Genomic DNA, 25,687 nt, shown 5'->3' on the forward strand with positions numbered 1-25,687 from the left:
AAACTGATCAGCTCGCCACTGACGTAGTTGTGTTCAGATTGGCATCAGAAACATTTCGCAGGAATTGTGTGAAGAAGCCCCATGTTTCCAAAGTGAAACAGGTAATCACTTTTCAGCTTTCTTGATGTAATTCTGGCGTAAGTTATTCGCAGAACTTAGTTATTCGCTTTAATCTTCACTGCATTTGAAAGGCTAGCTTTCAGTCTACCATACTGCATGCACATCTTACGCAAATCTAACGTGTGCTGCCATCTGTTGACTTTGCTTGGAATCACTGTTACTGAACGAAAGAGCGCGCGTATAACGTCCCCAGAGCGTGCGTGCGTACTCTTTAGAGCACAACCGCAAATTTGTACCACATAGCGTCTGTTGTGGAGTCTGAAGGATAAGTTTTGTTTCAAATTATGTACGAAAATCGGACATGAAGCTCATCTTTCCTGGAGATCTGCTCACTGATGCTAGACAATGAATCAAAAATTGAGAAAGCCAACGAAAGGTTGCCGCTGCTCTTGGTACAAAGAAGCCTACCTTAAAGAAAAGACTCCCCCTCCCCTGAGACCCTGCACCCCATACATGCCTCTTTCCTTCCCACATCCCTCCCTACCTGGCCCCCGCTCACCTCCCCCATCTCTTCCCCTCCCTCCCTTCTTCCGGTCTCCATCATCTCCTAGCGCCTGGCAGATCCTCCGTACTTATCATCATCAGTGTGCCACATCAGTGTTGTGTTTAGTGCCATTTCTCCTGTGCTCAAGAGGTGTGATTTTAATTGTGTACTGCCTTGAGGTTCGCCGTCAGTGTTACGTTATGTGCTACGCCATCCGTCGATACCTTTATGCTCCAGTCATACTGTGCCTTGTGTTCTTTTAATCGTCGCAGTGTGTGGCTTTTTGTGTGTGCTACTTTTAAACTGTTTTTTATCTCCATTTTACAGTCACCCCGTTTTTTGTCTATTGCCTTCCATGATGTTCCCCCTTTTTTATATCTATGTTCACCTTATTCTCTCCTTTGCTGTTTTTAAATGTCTTCTATTGTTTTGTTCTATGTCTTTCGGCTGAAGAGCAGCGCATGTGCTGCTGCCAGCCCGCCCCGATGGGGAATTGAAATACACTAAAGAAAAAAAAAAAAAAAAAAAAAAAGAAAAGACTAAAAGCTTTGAGTAGAGAACATAGTTTTTGGCGTTTCCTTGTTAAGCGTTCAATATACAAATACATAGACTATGTTCAAAATATTTCGACTATAGATTTCGTTTTCTTTTGGGGCACTGTATCGTCACTGGCTAACGGCACTGGGACCTTTAAAAAGGGTCTTCTTAGATGAGATGGAAAAAGAATTAGAAAACTACTTCAGGGATCTTTATGCTAGGTTCTACGGTACTATCAGAAAGCAGCTCATGCAACTGGCACACGAGAACGTAGATGCTAACAAGTTGGCTCACCGCTTCAATATGGACTCAAAGGCAGCTGGTAAGTACTGGGTCCAAGATCTCTCCCGAAGGTACCATTTTACGTTTCGAACTCCAAAGAAATGCAACGTAGGCAGGGTACGGGTTTCAGTAAACCACAAACTGAGATATTTTTAGAAATTTAAAGCAGGTACTACAAGAAAATAAATTCCTTGCTCATCGGATCTAAAACATGAATGAGACAGGAATATCTTCTGTTCCTAAATAGATCCCAAACGTCGTAAGTCCAAAAGGAAAACGTTTGGTTGGGAAGGTTGTGTCAGCAGAAAGAGGCCAAACCGTCACAGTTGTCTGTACAATGAATCCAGTCGGTTTCTTCATGACACCAGCCACAATTTTTCCACGAAAGAGGATAAAGCCTGAGTGCTCCAGAGATGCACCCGAAGTGACTCTCCCAATAATCTCATACAATGGCTTCACAAACTCTGATCTCTTCGTCCACTGACTACAGCACTTCAGTGACTATCCCAAACCAACTGAAGATGATCCAGCCCTCTTGATTCTCGACAATCACGTGTCACACTGCAGTCTTCAGAGCGTCTTATAGATCTAACACTGAGAAGGCATCCTGTTCCATAAAGAACCGAGAGAGGTGGCGCAGTGGTTAGCACACTGGATTCGCATTCGTGAGGACGACGGTTCAAATCCACGTCCGGCTATCCTTAGGTTTTCCGTGATTTCCCTCAATCGCTTCAGGCAAATGCCGGGATGGTTCCTTTGAAAGGACATGGGGGCCTTCCTTCCCCATCCTTCGCTAATCCGATGGACCTCTCCCTCCAAAGTCAACGAACCAAGCATAAGGGACAATGCTTCTAAGGAGACATCCCATTCCAGACGGAATAGACCTGCTGTACATGAAGACACGGCAGAGAGGTGGGCTATTTTCTGTCCAGGATGTGACGAGCAGAATGGTTGGCCAATTTTAGAGGACTGGATCCAGTGCATTAAGTGTGAGATATGGTGGCTCGAACAGTGCTCTTCATTTGAGGGTGGTACTGCGTTAATTCTTGACATTTGTTAAATGCGTATCGTTTTGGCATGTTTTACATACTCTCAAGCGAAGGTGAACGAAAGAGTGCGCATTTCCCATTTTCTGTATTTCTGAAAAGTTAAATGAAAATACTATCTCTCTGCTGCTGTTGTTTTCTGAACATGTATGTATTACGTTAATAAAAATAAACTTAAAATGATTCTTCGCTACTGATAATAGTCCAAACACTAAAGGTTATTCCTTAGCTACACACTCATTGGCGGGGTTCCCCTAACGTTCACGTACTCCACAGCTGCCACGGTGGCTTAGTCTAGTATCACAGTTCCACTGAAGCTCAGGTGAATGTTCTCCGAAGCGTGATACTGTCACTGCCGATTTGCGTCGCACGGAATATACAGGCTGGTCCATTGATAGTGACCGGGACAAATATCTCATGAAATAAGCATCAAACGAAAAAATTACAAAGAACGAAACTCGTCTAGCTTGAAGGGGGAAACCAGATGGCGCTATGGTTGGCCCGCTGGACGGCGCTGCCATAGGTCAAACGGATATCAACTGCGTTTTTTTTTTTTCAATAGGAACCCCCATTTTTATTACATATTCATGTAGTAGGTAAAGGAATATGAATGTTTTAGTTGGACCACTTTTTTCGCTTTGTGATAGATGGCGCTGTAATAGTCACAAACGTATAAGTACGTGGTATCACGTAACATTCCGCCAGTGCGGACGGTATTTGCTTCGTGATACATTACCCGTGTTAAAATGGACCATTAAACAATTGCGGAAAAGGTCGATATCGTGTTGATGTATGGCTATTGTGATCAAAATGCCCAACGGCCGTGTGCTACGTATGCTGCTCGGTATCTTGGACGACATCATCCCAGTGTCCGGACCGTTCGCCGGATAGTTACGTTATTTAAGGAAACAGGAAGTGTTCAGCCACATATGAAACGTCAACCACCACCTGCAACAAATGGTGATGCCCAAGTAGGTGTTTTAGCTGCTGTCGCGACTAATCCGCACATCAGTAGCAGACAAATTCTACGAAAATAGGGAATCTCAAAAACGTCGGTGTTGAGAATGCTACATCAACATCGATTGCACCCGTACCCTATTTCTATGCACCAGGAATTGCATGGCGACCACTTTGAACGTCGTGTACAGTTCTGCCACTGGGCACAAGACAAATTACGGGACGATGACAGATTTTTTGCACGCGTTCTACTTAGCGACGAAGCGTCATTCACCAACAGCGGTAACGTAAATCGGCATAATATGCACTATTACGCAACGGAAGATCCACGATGGCTGCGACAAGTGGAACATCAGCGACCTTGGGGGGTTTATGTATGGTGCGGCATTATGGAAGGAAGGATAACTGGTCCCCATTTTATCGATGGCAATCGAAATGGTGCAATGTATGCTGATTTCCTACGTAATGTTCTACCGATGTTACTACAAGATGTTTCACTGCATGGCAGAATGGCGATTTACTTCCGAACATGATGGATTGCCGGCACATAGCTCGTGTGCGGTTGAAGCGGTATTGAATAGCATATTTCTTGACAGGTGGATTGGTCGTCGAAGCACCATACCGTGACCCGCACGTTCACCGGGTCTGACGACCCCGGATTTGTTTCTGTGGGGAAAGCTGAAGGGTATTTGCTATTGTGATCCACCGACAACACCTGACAAGATGGGTCAGCGCATTGTTAATGCACGTGCGAACAATATGGAAGGCGAACTACTCGCTGTTGAGAGGAATGTCGTTACACGTATTGCCAAATGCATTGAGGTTGACGGACATCATTTTGAGCATTTATTGCATTAGTATGGTATTTACAGGTAATCACTCTGTAACAGCATGCGTTCTCAGAAATGATAAGTTCACAAAGGTACATGTGTCACATTGGAACAACCGAAATAAAATGTCCAAACGTACCCACGTTCTGTATTTTAATTTAGAAAACCTACCTGTTAGCAACTGTTCGTCTAAAATTGTGAGCCGTATGGTAGTGACTAATACAGCGCCATCTATCACAAAGCGAAAAAAGTGGTCCAACTAAACGTACTAAAACGTACTACACGAATATGTAATAAAAGATGGGGGTTCACATTTAAAAAGGGCAGTTGATATCCGTATGGCAGCGCCATCTAGCGGGCCAACCATAGCGCCATTTCGTTTCCCCCTTCGAGCTAAAAAAGTTTCGTTCTAGTAGTTTTTTCGTTTGACGCTTATTTCGTGAGATATATGGCCCGGTCACGATCAATGGACCACCCTGTGTGTGTTTTCAGCAGCCGGTCAGCTGCATGGGGGTGTATCCGGACACGATTATCGACCTAGTGTAACAAGAAACGTGATTCATCCCACCAGGCCCATTTCCCCGCTGAGCCACGGTCCACTCTCGATATTCCCCTGCGCGCTACAATCGTAATCGACGATGTCGTTGGGCCGACGTGGGATCACATAAGCGGGATGTCTGCTGCGGTGCCCCATGCTCAACAATGTCCGAAACACTTACACCTGCACCAGCGTTGCACTCTGTTGTCATATCTGCCACATATCGCAGCCTATCGTGCTTCACCAGGCCCCCACTACCGCGCGAGTGGCCGACTGTGAAGAGCGGACAAATTGAATAGCTGGGCGGCGGCCATTAGAGTGGCAAACTGACGCGCGGAATTCGAATGTTTATACATCGCTTTTGGTTATAAAATGCCTTCCCTTGAGTTAGGTCACAAACATAGTGCCTCGTTTAAATACGTTACTACAATATACTTTTTAATTTATGAACAAACAGCAACTAGTCACTGTTTATGAATTTATCTTACGTACTACATGGAATCTGCCGTAGCTAAAAGTTATGTACGGGACCCCTAGCATTTTTCGTAGTTTATTTACGATAGATATACGCAAAATGCATCAAAATACTCGAAGATTTCCCCACTATATTAATAGATATTTTCTGACTCTACCTTGCTTTAGATTTTATGACGAGAAGTGCGTTATATATGGCATAGTGCTTCGGCAACTCACGACCAAATTATCAAGTTTCAACCTAATCTAGGCCATGAAAACAGTACCGATCATCCAACTTTCTTCAAAATGATCAGAACATATAAAATGGTATTCTGTCGGTCGGAAATCTTGCCTCCTGACAGCGTGTAACCATTTTTGTAACAGCTGTGGTTTTGAGAAAGGAAACCTGAAAATAGATGCACAGACATTATGCTAATACCCTGTTACAAAAACATTTATTAATCAAGTGCACTGACATACAAACAACTTAAAATATTCACATATCTGTGAAATGTAATATTCGTTCCTTCCTCGAATTTATTTGTACAATTAATCGCTGCATAACTCTTCACCATTGTACTTCTTTTGATTGGAACATACAGACAGTAGAATTACGAGTAACAAATACTGTATGTACGCCCCAACAAATATACAACGTTGAATCAGGGTCTTCATAAGCAACAATACTACACAACACATCAGACTACAACCACTATAATGGCGTCCAGCCGAAGGTTCAAATTACCCCGCGACTGCAGCGCCTTCAGTGAGTCTAGTTATTTTTTACAAGGTCTTTGTGCTTCACAGAGCGGTTAAACATTCGTACTCTGTTGTGTCGACAAGAGGTGCCGACACAGTGTTTTTGAGGGGGCCGAAATGCACGCTATAAGCGCACGAAGGATGGCGTGAAGTCTGAAACAGGATACGTAATGAATGCTATAAAGAAAAGTACGTAGCTGCTGAAATACTTAACTTTTAATCCATCCTTGTATACATCGTTCTTGATGAGACATGCTTTATACGATAAGTATCAATTGCTATGTAAGGCTAATGGCGCCTTGCTAGGTCGTAGCCATGGACTTAGCTGAAGGCTATTCTAACTGTCTCTCGGCAAATGAGAGAAAGGCTTCGTTAGTGTAGTCGCTAGCAAAGTCGTCGTACAACTGGGCGAGTGTGGTGGCGCTCGGTCTGCGATCCCGACAGTGGCGACACGCGGGGCCGACATGTACTAATGGACCGCGGCCGATTTAAGCTACCACCTAGCAAGTGTGGTGTCTGGCGGTGACACCACATACTCCACCTTCTGTGATGACGTTTGGACATCCAACTCCTTGTCGCCCACTAGTGCTTTCACCGTCAAATCGCTTTCCACGGATACTCACGCGAACATGCTACCAGCTTCACCATTTCGGAGACGCTCGTTCCCAGGTGTCGGTTCACAACAATCTACCCTTTGTCGAAGACACTTACGTCAGTGGATTTCCGCATTTGCGGCCCGTATCGACGCTAGAACAATTTCCCATTCGTCGTTTGTATACTTTCCTGACGAAGTCACGTCTCCACATCGGCACGAGGTGACATTTTGGCCCATCGGTGTATGTACCACAGTTTCATTTCACATTCATGTCTCGGTCGTGGTCCACAGGTTTTTATAATTATCTCAGTTTTTACAATATTTGCATTATGGAAATCGTAGGGAGGTTTCACAGTGTCAAAAAAGATATTTCACTCGGCCTAAAATAAGCATGTGATGTAAAATCACGTTTTACGAGTATCTGTAACAAGGTAATGTCTCAAAGGCCTTTGTCATACTTTGAAGTCCACAGATTACTCGAATATAGTTCTCAATACTTGATGGCGATACACCGAAGAGTCTATACACAACTGACACTTTTTGCAAATAACACATATCCAAAGGCTGTCAATTAAATACCTAGGAATAACAATTACAAAGGACTTAAATTGGATCGATACATACATAACGTGGGAAAGGTATTGGCAGAACAATTAGAACGTGCGGCAGGTCTACTAAAGAGATTGCAGTTGTCCGTCCTCTCCTACAATATTGCAGAGCGGTATGGATCCTTATCAGATAGGATTGACAGAGGACATCGAAAAGGTTCAAAAAAGGGCACCTCGTTTTCTGTTATCGCAAAATAGGGGAGAGAGTGTCACGGATATAATACTCGAGTTGGGGTAGCAGCCGCTAAAACTAAGGTGGTTTTAGTTGCGGCGAGATCTTTTCACGAAATTGCAATCTCAAACTTTCTTCTACAAATGCGAAAAACATTTGTTGACGCTCACTTACATAGGGAGAAATGATCTTCTAATAAAATAAGAGAAATCAGAGCTCGCACGGGAAGATTTAAGTGTTCATTTTTGCCGAGCGCTACTCGAGAGTGTAACGGTAGAGAAATGAGCGAGAGTGGTTCGATCAACCCTCTGCCGGGCACTGAAGTGTGAACTGCAGGGTAGTCACGTAAATGTGGATGAAGTGACGAGGAACTGACAAGGTACATACTAATTCCTGTATAATGATCAGTTAGTTAAACATTATTTGGAGAAACGCAGTTAGAACAATCGAAATAATTCGGCTACTTATATCGCAGAATTATACGGGAAACATGGGACATAACACCAGCAAACGGACGCAGACGAATAAAAACTTTCTTCCAGAAAGTAGATCCTCTTGTATCAAGTACAGGGCTATTACAAATGATTGAAGCGATTTCATAAATTCACTGTAGCTCCATTCATTGACATATGGTCACGACACACTACAGATACGTAGAAAAACTCATTAAGTTTTGTTCGGCTGAAGCCGCACTTCAGGTTTCTGCCGCCAGAGCGCTCGAGAGCCCAGTGACACAAAATGGCGACAGGAGCCGAGAAAGCGTGTGTCGTGCTTGAAATGCACTCACATCAGTCAGTCATAACAGTGCAACGACACTTCAGGACGAAGTTCAACAAAGATCCACCAACTGCTAACTCCACTCGGCGATGGTATGCGCAGTTTAAAGCTTCTGGATGCCTCTGTAAGCGGAAATCAACGGGTCGGCCTGCAGTGAGCGAAGAAACGGTTGAACGCGCGCGGGCAAGTTTCACGCGTAGCCCGCGGAAGTCGGCGAATAAAGCAAGCAGGGAGCTAAACGTACCACAGCCGACGGTTTGGAAAATCTTACGGAAAAGGCTAAAGCAGAAGCCTTACCGTTTACAATTGCTACAAGCCCTGACACCCGATGACAAAGTCAAACGCTTTGAATTTTCGGCGCGGTTGCAACAGCTCATGGAAGAGGATGCGTTCAGTGCGAAACTTGTTTTCAGTGATGAAGTGATGGGGTTATGTGGAGCTTGCATCAACGATGCTTTCGAACTCATTGATGGGGACATGCTGCGCCGAGTGTGGGAGGAACTTGATTATCGGCTTTATGTCTGCCGAATCACTAAAGGGGCACATATCGAACATTTGTGAATGCCTAAAAAAACTTTTTGAGTTTTTGTATGTATGTGCAAAGCATTGTGAAAATATCTCAAATAATAAAGCTATTGTAGAGCTGTGAAATCGCTTCAATCATTTGTAATAACCCTGTAGGACGTGGAATTAAGAAAGCTGTATGAAAATTGTGCGTTTAGACTATAACATTATGTGGTAGTAGATTGCTAACACTACGATAACCATGTAAGAGAAACTGGAAGTGTTGAAATGCGGCAGTACAGAAAGTTGTCAAGACTTCACAGATAACTTACAAAATGAGGATGGGCTAAAAACAACAGACGAGGGAGAATTATCATGGAAAACTTTTACCGGAAGAAGGACTGGTTTTGTGGGAGCCATGTTAAGACAGTCAGAAGTAGTTAAATCGGCAGTGAAGAAAGTAGGCCTGGGTAACATTGAAGGGGAAACAAATATAATGGCATTTATGTCAGAAGAGGCATAATTAACTGGTATATATGTGACGCCACTAAGACATATTTACTTTGGTGTTGAAAGTAACACATGTTAGGGTTTAATGACCCGTCAGAAAATATGTTATTAGAGATGGGGAACAATAAAGGATTATACAGCAAAGGGGGCAAGGATATCTGTCATTCACTTTACAGAAGAAAAATACCATCATTAGACTCAAGTGATATTTAGTGTTATCTGCGTACAGGGATCTTGCTTTGTCTTCGTAAAACTTGTGAGTGAACTAACAAAGAAATGGAAGTTTTTACACAACATTCCTGTTGCAAACGCTGTACACATTGTTTCTGGAGGTTCGCAGCTATTTTGCTGTGGATTGCAAACCTAATTAACTTGGTTCAGCAACTGATAAGCGAATATCTCGTGCCTTTGACGAATTGCTCTGTTCGGAACGTGACTAATTAACGTAGTTGCTGGATGAACACTGCTATTAACGCACAAACTTAAACTGCCTGAGGCGCACGAGAAATTTAACAAATATATTACTTTGCTGACATCTGTCATTACTTCATTTTCGACGAAAAGCCAATTGTGCACTAATAGTCCTGAAATGCTCTTCCGAAACAGTTGCTCATTAATCGACGGTTCTCTGACTTGTAAATTGATTTTTCCTGCGTCAATACAATGAATTACTGTCAGAATTGATATGGTATTATCGTAGACAGATTGAGTAGCAATTTGTTAATGATTGAGTTATGTGGTCTCAGAATTTTATTGCCGTATGTATCCATTAGATCCCTGAAATTACCTAATATTGACAGCTGATGGTTAGTAAAGGTGATGTAGATAAGTGACGCTGTAGAAAATTTGGCATCTCCTCAAATATTCTACTGTTGCTGACATGCAATCCGAAATGAACTAATGCTTCAGCTGAGAAAATAAGAATATACGAGATTCCCGCAGTAAGGCATGCGAAGAAAGATGTCTTCAACCACATGTCTCATCCTGTACCAGATACTGATAAGGAACATGAACCCTTTTGAAATCGCTCTTCTCGAAGGCAGTATTGTACGAAATGAAACGTTATCTTGTGGCAAAGCTGAAGAAGGAGAAACAGAAGTCACTTCTTCAACTTCTGTAGTTCTGTCGTCTTCTGCTGCGTGTAATATTCCGATAGTTGTTGAGTTCCTAGTGCTGTCAAGTCTGGAAAATAGAAATCCTAATGGCAATTACAAGAAGAAGAACAGCGGCAAAAACGGAACAAAAACACAACATGAGCAACAACACCAATGGAACTTACCACTGAAGATGCCTTACAAAGAATGAAGACGAAACGCGTATGGCACAAAAATTGTGTACAGACGGTCCAAAAGCAAAAAAAGCACGAGTCATTTGAAATGCAGTGCTGTAGAATTATGCTAAAAATAGCGGATAGATAATGTACACAATGTAGATGTAAAAAAAAGCCAGCTAATTCTCTAGAAAACCCGTCCTAGACGAATTAACAGTTTAAAGGCAAGTTTCCTAAGGTATTCCAATGATTACTTAGCTGTGGGTGTAGCATGAGAAACTCGCATACTTAGTGGTGAGTTGCTGAAAGTGATGACTATCTACATTTATCCTGTAATCTAACAATAGCGTATCGATTGGGAAACTTGTCCAGCTAATGGGGGTCGTCGTAATGATTTGATTAGAACCTCGAAAAAATTAAACTACGATGGTTTTCTTCAGGTTGTGTCTGCAGTCTTGGTACACATTGAAATCCCCGTGCCACAGTATCGCAGCACACCACTACTACAGAATCAAAAAAAAAAAAGTGTAGACCATCTCCACTTTATCAGTAGACTGTACTGTGGCACGGCACTGTCAAAGTGCAGAAAGGACCTCACAAAAGTAGCTGCAAACAAACCAAAAATTAATTACGCAACTTTATTATTTCGATCTGATAATTAAAATTTTATGACTACCCCTCCTGTAATGAACGCTTGTCTGGTGTATTGTTACGTTAGTATAATTGTATGTGACCGTGAATGAGAGTATCGGACAGAACAAAGCAAGGTGCTGTCAATCTACTCCGATTCTGGTGGAAAGATTACGACGAATCTGGTGAAAAGATTGCCACGAGCAGCATCTAACCCTCCTACACCATAAAACACTGTGGGCAATTCCGAAATGGACGCAAGAAATAAGTGCTCCCGACACGATCAGGAAATGTAAGCAGTGATTTCCCGTACCGTTTACGGCCAGTTACCGCGTGTTTCCAACCTCTGCCGCAGAACCGCATGAAGGCAGAATAGCGTGTGGAATAGGGGTATTAGGGGGCTCAACAACGCAGTTCTGATATCTGAAGTAAACGACTCTATCCGAAAACCGTCCGGAAATTGCTTCTAAATCTTCAAATCAGCATTTCCGTCTCTCCGGGATGGCTTTGGTCGCTAATGCCTTCCGAAGCACCAATATACAATCAAAGCATTTGTATTAGAGATAGCTGTATTGTTGAAGAGAAAGCGCTCCTGTTGTCGTGGCAAATGGAATATTTTGGTGTCACGTGACTGGGATGACGTCATCGGCGTGACAGGCGCCGCGCGGTGAGCAAGTCGTGCTATATCAGTACATTCAACTGCGGCCATGTTGTTTGTGATCGATGCTTTGCACACATCATATCTGAGGATGTTCGGTCACTATGTTTTCCCTTGTTCCGTGTCAACAGAAGTCATTTTCCTGTGTAGGTTTTTTTTCGTATTCGCTATAAATACTTTATCTCATTATATGCAACCAGCTAATTTCGTCTCCTTGGGCATTATCACACTACCATGTTGTTTCATTTTGGGTGCCACAGCCACAATTTCGTTGAAAGACAAGTCGATTTTCCTCATTGGCTGATATATAACCACAGTCAACTGATCTTGGCTGTTTGCCATTTTCAATTGCATTCTCCTATACTTGGGAATCTACACTGCCATCTTTTGTGAGTCTATAGAGATATACTCACAAATGGTGACGGTGTAAATCTATGAGTATATGAGCATGTACTGAAAAATGGCAGAAAGCCAAAATCATCTGATGGTGGTATAAATGACAGTGGTTATCTTGCAGGATGGAAAATGGGATCGTCTTTCAATTATGAAAGTGCACCACAGCGAAAATTGTATTTTTACAGCATCTTATGATACACCCAGCGGTGTGAGAAAAACTGCATGTGATGGAATTCAGCACAACAGTACTCTGCAGTAGGTATGGCCACAACTATCACAAATGTGAGACACCAAATTGACAGAAAATCCTGAGAAGTTCTGATCGAAGCCATGTGTCCAGACACTGTGTGATCATAATAGCTCTGAAACAGAGAAAGACACAGAAAAGGCCGAAATACCAAATGACTTTTTCCGAAACTGTTTCACAGAGGAAGACCACACAGTAGTTTCTCTTTTAAATTTTCGCACGAACGACAAATTGACAGATATCGAAATTAGTGACCAAAGGATGTAAAAGCAACTGAAATCGCTCAACAAAGGAAAGGCCACTGGACCTGACGTAATACCAGTTCGATGCTACACAGAGTACGCGAAATAACTTGCCCCTCTTCCAGCAGCAGTATACCGTAGGTCTCTTGACGAGCGAAGCGTTCCTAATGATTGAAAAAAAGCACAGGTCAATCCCGTTTTCAAGACGGTTCGTCGAACAGACGCACGAAACCATGGGTTGTATATCTGAAGTCAGTCTCTTGGATTTTGGAACATGTAATATACTTGCCTATTATGGGTTCCGAAAACAACGATCGTGTGACACCCAGCTAGCTCTGACCATCCAACAGACCGAGAAAGCAGTAGATACAGACACCTAGGTAGATACTGTGGTGTCACCGCCAGACACCACACTTGCTAAGTGGTAGCTTTAAATCGGCCGCGGTCCATTAGTACATGTCGGATCCGCGTGTCGCCACTGAGTGATCGCAGACCGAGCGCCACCACACGGCAGGTCTCGAGAGACGGACTAGCACTCGCCCCAGTTGTACGGACGACTTAGCTAGCGATGCACACTGACGAAGCCTCGCTCATTTGCAGAGCAGATAGAATAGCCTTCAGCTAAGTCAATGGCTACGACCTAGCAAGGCGCCATAGCAATTGATAAGTCATCGTATGAAGCATGTCTCATCAAGAACGATGTATACAAATGATGGATTAAAGTTAAGTATTCCAGAAGCTACGTACTTTTCTTTATAGCATTCATTACGTATCCTGTTTCAGACCTCACGCCATCCTGCGTGAGCTTATAGCGTGCATTTCGGCCTTCTCTAGCAATATAACAGATACCACGTTCGTTGACTTCCGAAAGGTATTCGGTACAGTTCCGCACTGCCGCCAAATGAACAAAATACGACCTTGTGGAATATTAGATCAACAGTGTGAGTGGATTGGACAGTTTCTAGCAAACTGAACACAGCATGTCATTCTGAACTGGCAGAACTCTTCAGACGTACAAGTAACATCGGGCATGCCCTGGGGAAGTGTTATAGGACCATTACTTTGCGCAATACATGTAAATGACCAAGTAGGTAATGTTGGAAGTTCCATGAGCCTTTTTGCAGATTATACTGTTGTATGCAGAGGAGGCGCGTCGCCAGAAAATGTTAGTAAAATGCAGGAAGACCTGTTGCGGATCGACGCTTGGTGCAGGGAATGGCAGTTTACTCTCAACATAAACAAATTCAACGTATTGCGAATGCATAGACAGAAAGAACCTTTATTGCAGATTGCAGAGCAGTCGCTGGAAGCAGTTACCTCCAAAAAATATCTAGGATTATGCATACGGAGCGACCTGAAGTGGAACGACCAGATAAAATTAACTGCGAAAGGCAGATGCCAGACTTAAATTCACTGGAAAATTATTAAGAAATACAGTCCATCAACAAATGAAGTAGCTTACAAAACATTCGTTCGACCAATACTCGAATATTAGTCGTCAGTATGGAACTCGTGCTAGATATGACTGGTAGGTGAAACAGGGGAGATCCGAAGAAGAGCAGTAAATTTCGTTACAGACTCATTTAGTAAGCACTAAAGCTTCACGGATATGCTCAGCTAACTCCAGTGGCAGGCGCTGCAAGCGAGGCGTTCTACATCACTTTATGGTCTACTGTTAAAGTTCCGAGAGCGTACTTCCTAGAAGATTCAACCAACAAATTGCTTCCTCCTAGGCACACATCGTGAAAAAAGCGCGAAGATAACATCAGAGAGAGATTCGGGACCACACGAAGCCTTATCAGCAATCGCTCTAGCCGGCCGCGGTGGCCGAGCGGTTCTAGGCGCTTCAGTCGGGAACCGCGCGACTGCTACGGTCGCAGGTTCGAATCCTGCCTCGGGCATGGATGTGTGTGATGTCCTTAGGTTAGTTAGGTTTAAGTAGTTCTAAGTTCTAGGGGACTAATGACCTCAGATGTTAATTCCCATAGTGCTCAGAGCCATTTTGACAGTAAAATATTACGTACAAATAACACAAACTATACGCTCTTAGCAGTTACCTATACAAGGTGGTAGTATTAGATTGTCTGGATATTAAAAGTTTTTAAATGCGACCAATAGATGACACTGTTGAGATATATCGCTCACGCCGGAGGTTCTAGTCCTCCCTAGGGCATGTGTGTGTGTTTGTGTGCTGTTCTTAGTTTAAGTGAGTTTAAGCAGTAAGTCTAGGGACCGATGACCTCAGCAGTTTGGTCCCTTAGAAATTCACATACATTTGAACATATGATATACTGTTGTTTTGAAAAATATCATTTGTTAGTGTAAAAAAGTGGCAGCTCAGAAATAACACAAGAAGTTTGTTTACACCGACCGTGAAAGTGACAATTTCAAAAATGGTTCAAATGGCTCTGGGCACTATGGGACTTAACTTATAACGTCAGCAGTCCCCTAGAACTCAGAACTACTTAAACCTAACTAACCTAAGGACATCACACATATCCATGCCCGAGGCAGGATTCGAACCTGCGACCGTAGCGGTCGCGCGGTTCCAGACTGTAGCGCCTAGAGCCGATCGGCCACCCCGGCCGGCGTGACAATTTCCCCTCAATGTTTTCGTTGTACAATTTTTTACGATACAGAAAGGCCTTTCTTAACTACATGTCTTGAATCGCTGCGTTCAACTTACAGTAAAACAACCCCGCCTCCCCCTTCACCTGTAAGTCTTTAAAGAATCGAACATCTATGTACAAAACAGCTTCAAACGTCTGATTACTTTACAATTGAACTAATATGTAGCAGTCAAATAACGAGACGTGTAAGAAAACTGATATACTGCAAAAAAAGTTGCAACCAACTTTAATCCTCTTCAGCTTATGCCCCTCCCCTATCTATACAGCGTGAGTGTGTCTTCTATTGTTCAAAGCAGTGCGGTAGGTTATCCATTTATGCTTTTACTTCTTCAACAAGTTCCTAAATGTGTTCCCTTCAATGCTATTTCCAAGCTGGGAACAGATAAGTCACAAAGGGCCAGGTCTGATGAATTCGGAGGGTGTTCGAACACAGGAATGCGATTATCCGCTAAAAACTGTTTCCCAGATACGGCATTAAGGGCTGACTGTGCTGTTGCAGGATCCATGCGTCTTTGTTCGACAAATCCGGTCTTTTCTTCTTTACTCTTCCCCTCAGCTTGATTAGAACTCCTTCGTAGTATTTCTGATTAACGGTCTGACCCTCAGGCATCCATTCAGTCATCATAACGAAAACAATTGATCAGTATTACCTTCAGTTTTGATTTTTTCATTCGTGGGGTTGCTTTCTTTTTCATTTTTAGCGATGTTGGAGTCCTCCATTGCATCATTAACGCTGGGGCTGGGTGACCGTTTCTTCCGTTTAGTAACATAGGTGTAACATTTGTATTTTATGACACGTCCATCACGTACAATGATTACGTGGATTTAAAACTGCGCCACAATAAAGCTATCTGTCCTCAGCAAAAGTCCCCAACCCAGGAAAGGGCAATTACAGTACACATGCACTCACTGTAAGCCGCTATGTCTCCAGCTGTCGTCCAACTTCTGGTTTATTCCAGTATTGCGCTGAAATTGTCACCTCACACAGCGAGACGGTACAGGTCAGTTACAGGGATTGGACAAAAATAATGAAGCACCAAAACACAACACATCACGATGCCCAATAGTTTGCAGGGAATTTGTTGGGATTCAAAAGAGCCTCCAGTGATCGTGGAATGGATAAATACAGGTCTTGTACGATTTTAAAGCGAATCTTATACCATTCCACACGCAAAATAGCGTCAAGTTCAGTTAACGATAATGGAGGCGTATAGGGATCACGAGCCCTTCTCTACAAAGTAGACCACAGAGGCTCAATAATACTGAGGTTTTGTAACTGTCGTGGCCAGGGAAGATCTGGCATTTCATCCTCGTGCTCACGAAACCAGTCTTGGACGATGCGAGCTGTGTGAACACAGGTCCTCTCCTCTTGTAACAGAGCATCACCGTTGGGGAACAAACACTGTACCATGGGATGAATCTGATCAGCCAAAATGATCACATAATCCTAGTCAGTAATGCTGTAATGTCCTTTTAAAAATTTGTGTTGTTTGCCAATGAATGTGCAATGCTTAATGTTTGTCTTACGCAAATTTAATGTGTGATGTGTTGTTGAGCAAATGACTTCATCTGCAAAACCAGTACGCAATTTTCATAATGAAATCAATCCCTCTGAAATTTAACTCGTTTCGTGAGCACCGAGTTCTATGGCCCTTGAAACTTGCCCTTTGAATGTGGAGAATGACAGTGCTCGAAAAACTCTTACGTTATTAAATTTTCAAACAGCTGAGTAAAACTCAAAGTACTCAGTTTTCTCTTTACTTATTCTGATCATCACTAAACTGACACACAATATTTTTAGCGCAACGCAATCTGACTTTCAATAATCCCTACAAAAGAATGGCCCTGACCAACAATAACCTATACCTTTCATGAATCACATACCTCACAAAAGTCTTCGTTACTCGAACTACTGCAATACAGCGAGCGTCAATACTGCCAGCTAAATAAAAGATTCTAACTACTGAAGGCACTAACTACTGATAGGCATAGTTAGCAAATGAAAGATTTTGATAGAGAACAAACAATGTATTTACCTTAATAATGTTCAAAAGTCATCATATATATCTATCAATTCATGACATCCATCTTTACAAATTTTCTTTTTCTGGCGGACACACGTCCAGATCGTCCGTTCTCAAAACTCTGGCATCTCTCTCTCCACATCCTCCACTGCTGGCGGCTCACCTCCAACTGCGCAACGCTACGCGCTGTTCACATCCAACTGCCCAACACTACAATAGTGAATATTCCAACAATCCCAACCAGCGACAGATTACACACAGCACAGTCAGTGATTTCCATACAGAGCGCTACGTGGCGTTACCAACATAAAAACCTAAACAGTCTACTTACACCCTGTACAATAAACTGATCAAATCCCCTAGCCAAATAAACAACGAAATAAATTTTCCTTACCTCTAGAGTCGCAACGGATGTAATCTTGGTATTCTGTTCTCTCCACAGTAGGCATACAAAATATTCAGTCTTGGCAGAGCGAAGTGAAATGCCGGCCGTAAAATAGCTTCATACAATTAATATCAGTAGATTGGTTGATAAATGAATAACCTTGTAAATTACGGTATATTGATAATTATTACTTATGGACCGTCTGATAGCAACTGAATAAAATACAATTTTAGTGCCATACGCGTTTCGCCTTTATTTTCTGCAAGGCATCATCAGTGGCCTGAAATATGTACATATGTTAGCTATTTAATTTACATTTTTGTCACTGTGCCTATAGGTTATAAACAGTTCTGGTGGTTGGTATTTCCTGTTAAGTAGTAATGTTTTGAACTGTACTTACAGGTTGCGTGGACAATTCCTTACATATTACGCTCCTGTTGCATTTTTGGTGGTGTTCGTCTTCTTATGAATGCAAATTTGCGGCTTTTTCCCACCTTCCACAGCACTATGAACTGAACGCTTGTTTCAATGCAATGTTTTGGTTTCTGTTGCCAACTGTCAAATGTATTTGCCAAAGATCGAATGTTATTGCGTAAATTTTGTAAATGTTTAGTGAAAATAATGGGTATTGGATAAGCGCTGTGCAGTGCTGCCCGCATTGAAGCTGTTCAAACATTAATACTTTTCTGATTCTGGCAAATTAATATGTTTCTGACTCTGACTGAAAAATGATTTCTTTAAAAAATATTCATTGGGTTCAAATACACACGACATGGAAGAGGATGAGGTGCTGATAAGGGGATGTCCTAAGACCAAATGCTTCAATTTGAATATTGAATTCAAAATAAAGTTTCTCCTTCACAAAATACGATACGAAACAGTTTACATTAACATCAAAATCAGTGAGCTTCTCAGCTGCTCTACAATTTTCATTTACTGTCGTAATTAAAAACACTTGAATTGTTACATGACAAAAAGGCTGACGTCGTTTGACAAAATAGATTCCAAAATTTAACTTCTCTATTACAAAACACACAAAATATTACAAATCGGGTATACCTAATCAACCAGTACATAAAATCTGAGCCGGCTGGAGTGACAGAGCGGTTCTAGGCGCTACAGTCTGGAACCGCGCGACAGCTACGGTCGCAGGTTCGAATCCTGCCTTGGGCATGGGTGTGTGTGATGTCCTTAGGTTATTTAGGTTTAAGTACAGTAGTTCTAAGTTCTAGGGGACTGATGACCTCAGAAGTTAAGTCCCATAGTGCTCAGAGCCATTTGAACCATAAAATCTGATGAAAAATACTTGGTTCCTACATTCAAGGATCAGCACTGTCAAAATTAGCGAAATCCACATGGCGTTGCTGCATGCTTAAAACAAAATATAAAAAAATTCATTACCGTACAAATTTGTTTCAGCTGTTTTACCTTTGAGTTACAGAATCATCTCATGACTTCATTTTATATAAACTATACTATGCTGCGTCCATAGACCAACAACTAAATTCTCACAGCCAGCCACCAGCTTAAAGTCTTACGTCCTACCTCTAACAGAGTGCGACGGCTACTGTTACTGCGTTCCGCGCACCCCTACTTAACAATCGATTCTGCCACATCTCTTGTGCATATGACAGTCGTTTCAGGTCATTTTTCATGAATTACATTACGAAATCGGGCCCTCACAATGCGACCTTCTTGCAGAGTAAGTGAGGGCCCCATGGAATACCACGATATGGTGCCCAAATCTCGCTATGTCAGAAGGTGGAGACAATCTGAAACAAGACTGATCCGAACAAATGACTCTTACATTGCCGCATAGTAGACCTTCTATGGCTTCGGCACCACGTTTTCCTGTTACAGGCATTTGCATGAGTGGTTTTGGAATTCCCTGCTTACGAAGCGTCCTTCGTGTTATTTTGGTGCTGATACGATGCGCGAATGCGACATTCGGTTCCACAGTGGCTTTTGCAGCTGTTGTCCTCTTACTTTTCGTTACAAGCCCTGTTCGGTGGTCGTCTGTTACGTTCCTCAACACACACTGTCGTTCACGTTGTGACTTAGCTGACGGTGTTTTTCCGCTTTCCCTGTTTGCGGTATAAATCTTCGATATGGTGCCTCTTGAAACACCAGACACGTCGGCTACCGTGGTTGCGGAAGCACCGACCATAAGAGCACCAACAGTCTGCCCTTGTCTTAATCCATTCAGCTCCGAAACAACGTACTCACAACTAAAAAGATCACTGTTTTGGCCACTATTCATACTTGCAAAGTTTTGAAGACATTGCACCAGTGCCGTTCGTGATCAAATACACTCCTGGAAATTGAAATAAGAACACCGTGAATTCATTGTCCCAGGAAGGGGAAACTTTATTGACACATTCCTGGGGTCAGATACATCACATGATTACACTGACAGAACCACAGGCACATAGACACAGGCAACAGAGCATGCACAATGTCGGCACTAGTACAGTGTATATCCACATTTCGCAGCAATGCAGGCTGCTATTCTCCCATGGAGACGATCGTAGAGATGCTGGATGTAGTCCTGTGGAACGGCTTGCCATGCCATTTCCACCTGGCGCCTCAGTTGGACCAGCGTTCGTGCTGGACGTGCAGACCGCGTGAGACGACGCTTCATCCAGTCCCAAACATGCTCAATGGGGGACAGATCCGGAGAACTTGCTGGCCAGGGTAGTTGACTTACACCTTCTAGAGCACGTTCGGTGGCACGGGATACATGCGGACGTGCATTGTCCTGTTGGAACAGCAAGTTCCCTTGCCGGTCTAGGAATGGTAGAACGATGGGTTCGATGACGGTTTGGATGTACCGTGCACTATTCAGTGTCCCCTCGACGATCACCAGTGGTTTACGGCCAGTGTAGGAGATCGCTCCCCACACCATGATGCCGGGTGTTGGCCCTGTGTGCCTCGGTCGTATGCAGTCCTGATTGTGGCGCTCACCTGCACGGCGCCAAACACGCATACGACCATCATTGGCACCAAGGCAGAAGCGACTCTCATCGCTGAAGACGACACGTCTCCATTCGTCCCTCCATTCACGCCTGTCGCGACACCACTGGAGGCGGACTGCACGATGTTGGGGCGTGAGAGGAAGACGGCCTAACGGTGTGCGGGACCGTAGCCCAGCTTCATGGAGACGGTTGCGAATGGTCCTCGCCGATACCCCAGGAGCAACAGTGTCCCTAATTTGCTGGGAAGTGGCGTTGCGGTCCCCTACGGCACTGCGTAGGATCCTACGGTCTTGGCGTACATCCGTGCGTCGCTGCGGTCCGGTCCCAGGTCGACGGGCACGTGCACCTTCCGCCGACCACTGGCGACAACATCGATGTACTGTGGAGACCTCACGCCCCACGTGTTGAGCAATTCGGCGGTACGTCCACCCGGCCTCCCGCATGCCCACTATACGCCCTCGCCCAAAGTCCGTCAACTGCACATACGGTTCACGTCCACGCTGTCGCGGCATGCTACCAGTGTTAAAGACTGCGATGGAGCTCCGTATGCCACGGCAAACTGGCTGACACTGACGGCGGCGGTGCACAAATGCTGCACAGCTAGCGCCATTCGACGGCCAACACCGCGGTTCCTGGTGTGTCCGCTGTGCCGTGCGTGTGATCATTGCTTGTACAGCCCTCTCGCAGTGTCCGGAGCAAGTATGGTGGGTCTGACACACCGGTGTCAATGTGTTCTTTTTTCCATTTCCAGGTGTGTACAACAACGCAACGTGCAGGTTGGCTAGCATCTTCAATTACGTTCAAGCATGCATTTCTCGCGGTGTTTCCATATTTTTGTACAACCCCTGTACCAAACTGAGATAGGAATGCGTCACATCAGAACAATAGCTACGCCTTTCAAATTACTTTTCTTTTTTTAATTAATTCTGTTTCACGTATAGTCACCGGATACCATGCATTCAGTCACTTTTTAACACCTTCACTTCCAGTTCAATAATCGAAGTCTGTTAAAAAAATTCCGGAACATTCGTAATTTTGCGCCAGTGGTGTGTTGGAGCGAAATGCGGTTGGCATCCCTGCACACGGCTGTGGTTAATATGTAACCGCTGGAAGTTTCATTGTTGTATGTGTCTTAGTTATTGTTCAGTACTGTATTGAGTAGAACGTTGTTTCGCACAGTTGGCGAATTTCGAGATGGCAGCCTTAGAGGAGCAAGGTGCCTGCATTAAATTTTGCGTGAAACTTAAGAAAACGTTTGCAGAGACACACCAAGTGATGCAGGAAGCCTACGTTGATGGGCCTTTAAGCCGTACTCGGTGTTACGAATGGTTCACTCACTCCGTCTTGAGGCCACGAGTGGCCTACCGGGACCATCCGACCGCCGTGTCATCCTCACATGGCGGATGCGGATAGGAGGGGCATGGGGTCAGCACACCGCTCTCCCAGTCGGTATGATGGTATTCTTGACCGAAGCCGCTACTATTCGGTCGAGTAGCTCCTCAATTGGCATCAGGAGGCTGAGTGCACCCCGAAAAATGGCAACAGCCCATGGCGGCCCGGATGGTCACCCATCCAAGTGCCGACCACGCCCGACAGCTCTTAACTTCGGTGATCTCACGGGAACCGGTGCATCCACTGCGGCAAGGCCGTTGCGGGACAAATAGTTCACACGGTTTAAAAATGGCCGGACGGAAGTTAGGATGACTCTCATTCAGGAGGCCCTTCGACGTCTGCGGACGAAGCACATGTCAGGAATGTCAACGAAATTGTGCGTGCTAATCGAAAACTGACTGTCCGAGAGATTGCAGAAGACTGTAACATTTCATTTGGATCATGTCATGAAATACTGACACAGAATCTTGGAATGCATTGTGTTGCCGCCAAGTTCGTCCCATGGCTCATGAGTCAAGACCAGAAAGACCTTCGTCCTGCAATATGAAGCGCTTTTGGATCGTGCAAATAAGAATGAGATGTTTCTTACGAGAATCGTAACTGGTGATGAGACGTGGGTCTACGGTTATGATGTTGAGAGCAAGGTTCAATCTTCACAATGGGCCAGGAAAGGTTTTCCAAGACCAAAAAAGTTTGACAGGTCAGGTCAAATGTCAAAGCCATGCTGATAGTTTTCTTTGACTTTCAAGGATTAGTTCATCGTGAATTCGTGCCACAGGGACAAACTGTTAATTGATGGTATTATCGGGGCGCGTTGCGACGCCTGCGAGAAAATGTGAGAAGGAAACGGCCTGAAATGTGGCGAGGCAATTCATGGCTTACGAATCACGATAAACCACGCGCACGTTCAACATGTTGGTGCGTGTCTACTGCACAAAAAACTAAATCACTGTGTTGCCTCATTCTCCGTGCTCTCCAGACCTGGCCCCTGCGGACCGCTTTTCATTTCCGAAGTTATAAACCCCGTTGAAAGGACGAAGATTTTCAACGATAGACGAGACAAAAGTAAATTCGCAGACGGCGCTTCGCGCGATCCAGCAAGTGGAAACGGCGTTGTATGAATTGTGGAGGAGAGTATTTCGAAGGAGACCAACGCAATAACAAAAAGAAAGCGTAGAAACATTTTGGGGACAAAATTCCGAAATTTTTTGAACAGAGCTCGTATTCTAAGACATTTAGAATACGCAAGGTATTAGAATATGCAAACGGTGTATTCATATCAGCGGTGGAAATCGAGACGTGACCTCCACTACTCGGGACACCTTCACGAACTCGATGGGACGGAAGTTGGGAAACATTCAAGTTCCGCAGCGGGAGTACAAAATATTAGAGCTCCGTTACCAGCTCCTCGTAAATTTCATCGATCTCTAGTCTGCAGAACTCATAGGTCACTGTCGCCGGGCTGCTAGTTAACCGTCCTTGACTAGCGGAAGCGTCTTTATTGCCGTGCCGCGTCCTGACTCTCCCGTCCTGTAACAAAGACTTGAATGCATGACGTCGTAAGCCAGCTTTCTCTGCGAGAGTAATATTCTGCTGCGCTAGCCGCTATGAAAACGTTTTATAGCGCACTTCCACGCAGGACGCAGCCGTAAACTTCGTAAGCGAACAACGAGAGCAAGGCCTGCCAACCTCGGAACATGTAAACACTGCAGCGTACATATGGTACGTCGGGCACCTTCTAACTACTCCTTGCTGAATGTGGACCACCCTCCTCTTACCGTGCATATATTTGTCTCCCCAGCTCTGGTTGTTAACGGACGCCTTACATTGTGAAATCAGGAGAATAAATGCAGAACGCAAATGAAATTTGGAAAACGAGAAGCTGATTTACTAGATCTACATCTACACACTGCAAGTCCCTGTGAAGTGCATGGCGAAGGGTACTTCCCGTCGCACCAGTTGTTAGACTCCTTCCCTTTCCATTTGCGTTGGTAGCATGTGAAGAATAATTGTTTAAACGACTCTGTGCGCGCTGTAATTAACTAATTAGCCTGATCTTGTCTTCGTGGCCCCTTCGGCAGGGATACGTTCTGGTACATCTCCAGATTCCTCACTTAACGTTGGTCCTTCAAAATTTGTGCTTAGGCTTTCGCGGGATAGGTTGCGTCTATGTTTAAGAAGTTGCCTATTCACTTTCCTCGCAAGGCAAATTCCCCGTCGCTCCCACCTCAGATTTAGTTTTAAGATGGCCCAGTCGATAGCCCTGTTTCTTAAGACGTCGACATTGACGAGAGGTAAAATGCATTCATACTGCCTTCGACGGTGCACCAGAATAAGCAATAATCAAAGTATTTGTTTAATTTCTTTGCTTGTGATGGTGTTGAAAGACTTTCAGTTAGCGTGTTCATCAGGCAAGAAGCGGTCACCCTTGTAAAAATGGTGGTGAGCGAATCTCTCGTGGGGTAACATCATCCCCGGGTTCGTCTGAAGCCGTTTTAAGTAGTTACAAAATACCTGTCAGGCAGTTGTAGGACAGCTTTTAATTATGTTCGACAGCCTACTTCAATTTTTTGAGAAAGTGGAATAGGTTGCTCGTGTAGGGCGCTAAATCCACGAGCAGAGGATCGAAATACAACCCTCTCCATTATGAGACCTGAAGTGCAAAAGCATTAAAACCCGATGTCTGGATATTCCGAATGTGACGCTGACAGAGTAAATTTTGTTAAGATGTAATACACAGATCACACATAAAGTATCCATAATTTGCGAACGCAAATTTAATTATTCATTATTTATATCTGTCCGGGTATTTCCGTTTGTTGGTTGATTTTGCATACATTTTTCCAAAAGACGCTACTGACATTTTACTAATTTTAATAAGCCAAAGTTAAGATGAGGTATCTTGAACAGAATGTCCTCCTCCACAGTATCCAACAAGAATTCCGATACATGAATGACGAGAAACTGAGGCAAGTGCAACAGGGAGAGAGAGAGAGAGAGAGAGAGAGAGAGAGAGAGAGAGAGAGAGAAATAAGGCTGAGGGATTTACGTGTGTGTGATAAATTTCCTCACTTCATATCTCCTCTGTGTTACCACAAATGACGAGTCACTGGTCTCATTTGTTCTAAGATTTCAGTGTATACGAGGTGCCTAGTTGCTTCCACCGCCCCGAATGCGTGAAGTTGTGAATAATGTTTACCAGCCTGCAGTCTTCTACAGTTGTTCCCTACGCAAAAAACAGCAACTAGGTCGTGAGTTCGTTAGCGAGGAACTGGTACTGTAAAAATAATTAAATATTGAACTGGTTTGTTTAAAAGGGATGCAACTCGCTTTTCATTAGCAGAATAAGATAAAATGCACAGTTTGTACCCCACTTTATAACTCACAAATAATTTCCAAAGAACACAAATAACATAAATGGCCAAAAAACCAGACTTATGAAAGTCTTATCTGATACCGACCGCGGCAGACAATATACACTCCTGGAAATTGAAATAAGAACACCGTGAATTCATTGTCCCAGGAAGGGGAAACTTTATTGACACATTCCTGGGGTCAGATACATCACATGATCACACTGACAGAACCACAGGCACATAGACACAGGCAACAGAGCATGCACAATGTCGGCACTAGTACAGTGTATATCCACCTTTCGCAGCA

At 43.8% G+C, this 25,687-nt stretch overlaps 1 protein-coding gene and 1 pseudogene across 1 annotated transcript in view; one reads left to right on the top strand and one right to left on the bottom strand.

Moving 5' to 3' along the window:
* The window catches only part of LOC126195714 (uncharacterized), a 586,112-nt gene that overhangs the window by 421,161 nt on the left and 139,264 nt on the right, over positions 1 to 25,687 (top strand). The gene's annotated exons all lie outside the window — the stretch shown is intronic.
* On the bottom strand, positions 22,169 to 22,286 carry LOC126196543 (5S ribosomal RNA; annotated as a pseudogene).

This window comes from Schistocerca nitens, chromosome 7, assembly GCF_023898315.1.
Source record: "Schistocerca nitens isolate TAMUIC-IGC-003100 chromosome 7, iqSchNite1.1, whole genome shotgun sequence".
Taxonomy (NCBI): Eukaryota; Metazoa; Arthropoda; class Insecta; order Orthoptera; family Acrididae; genus Schistocerca; species Schistocerca nitens.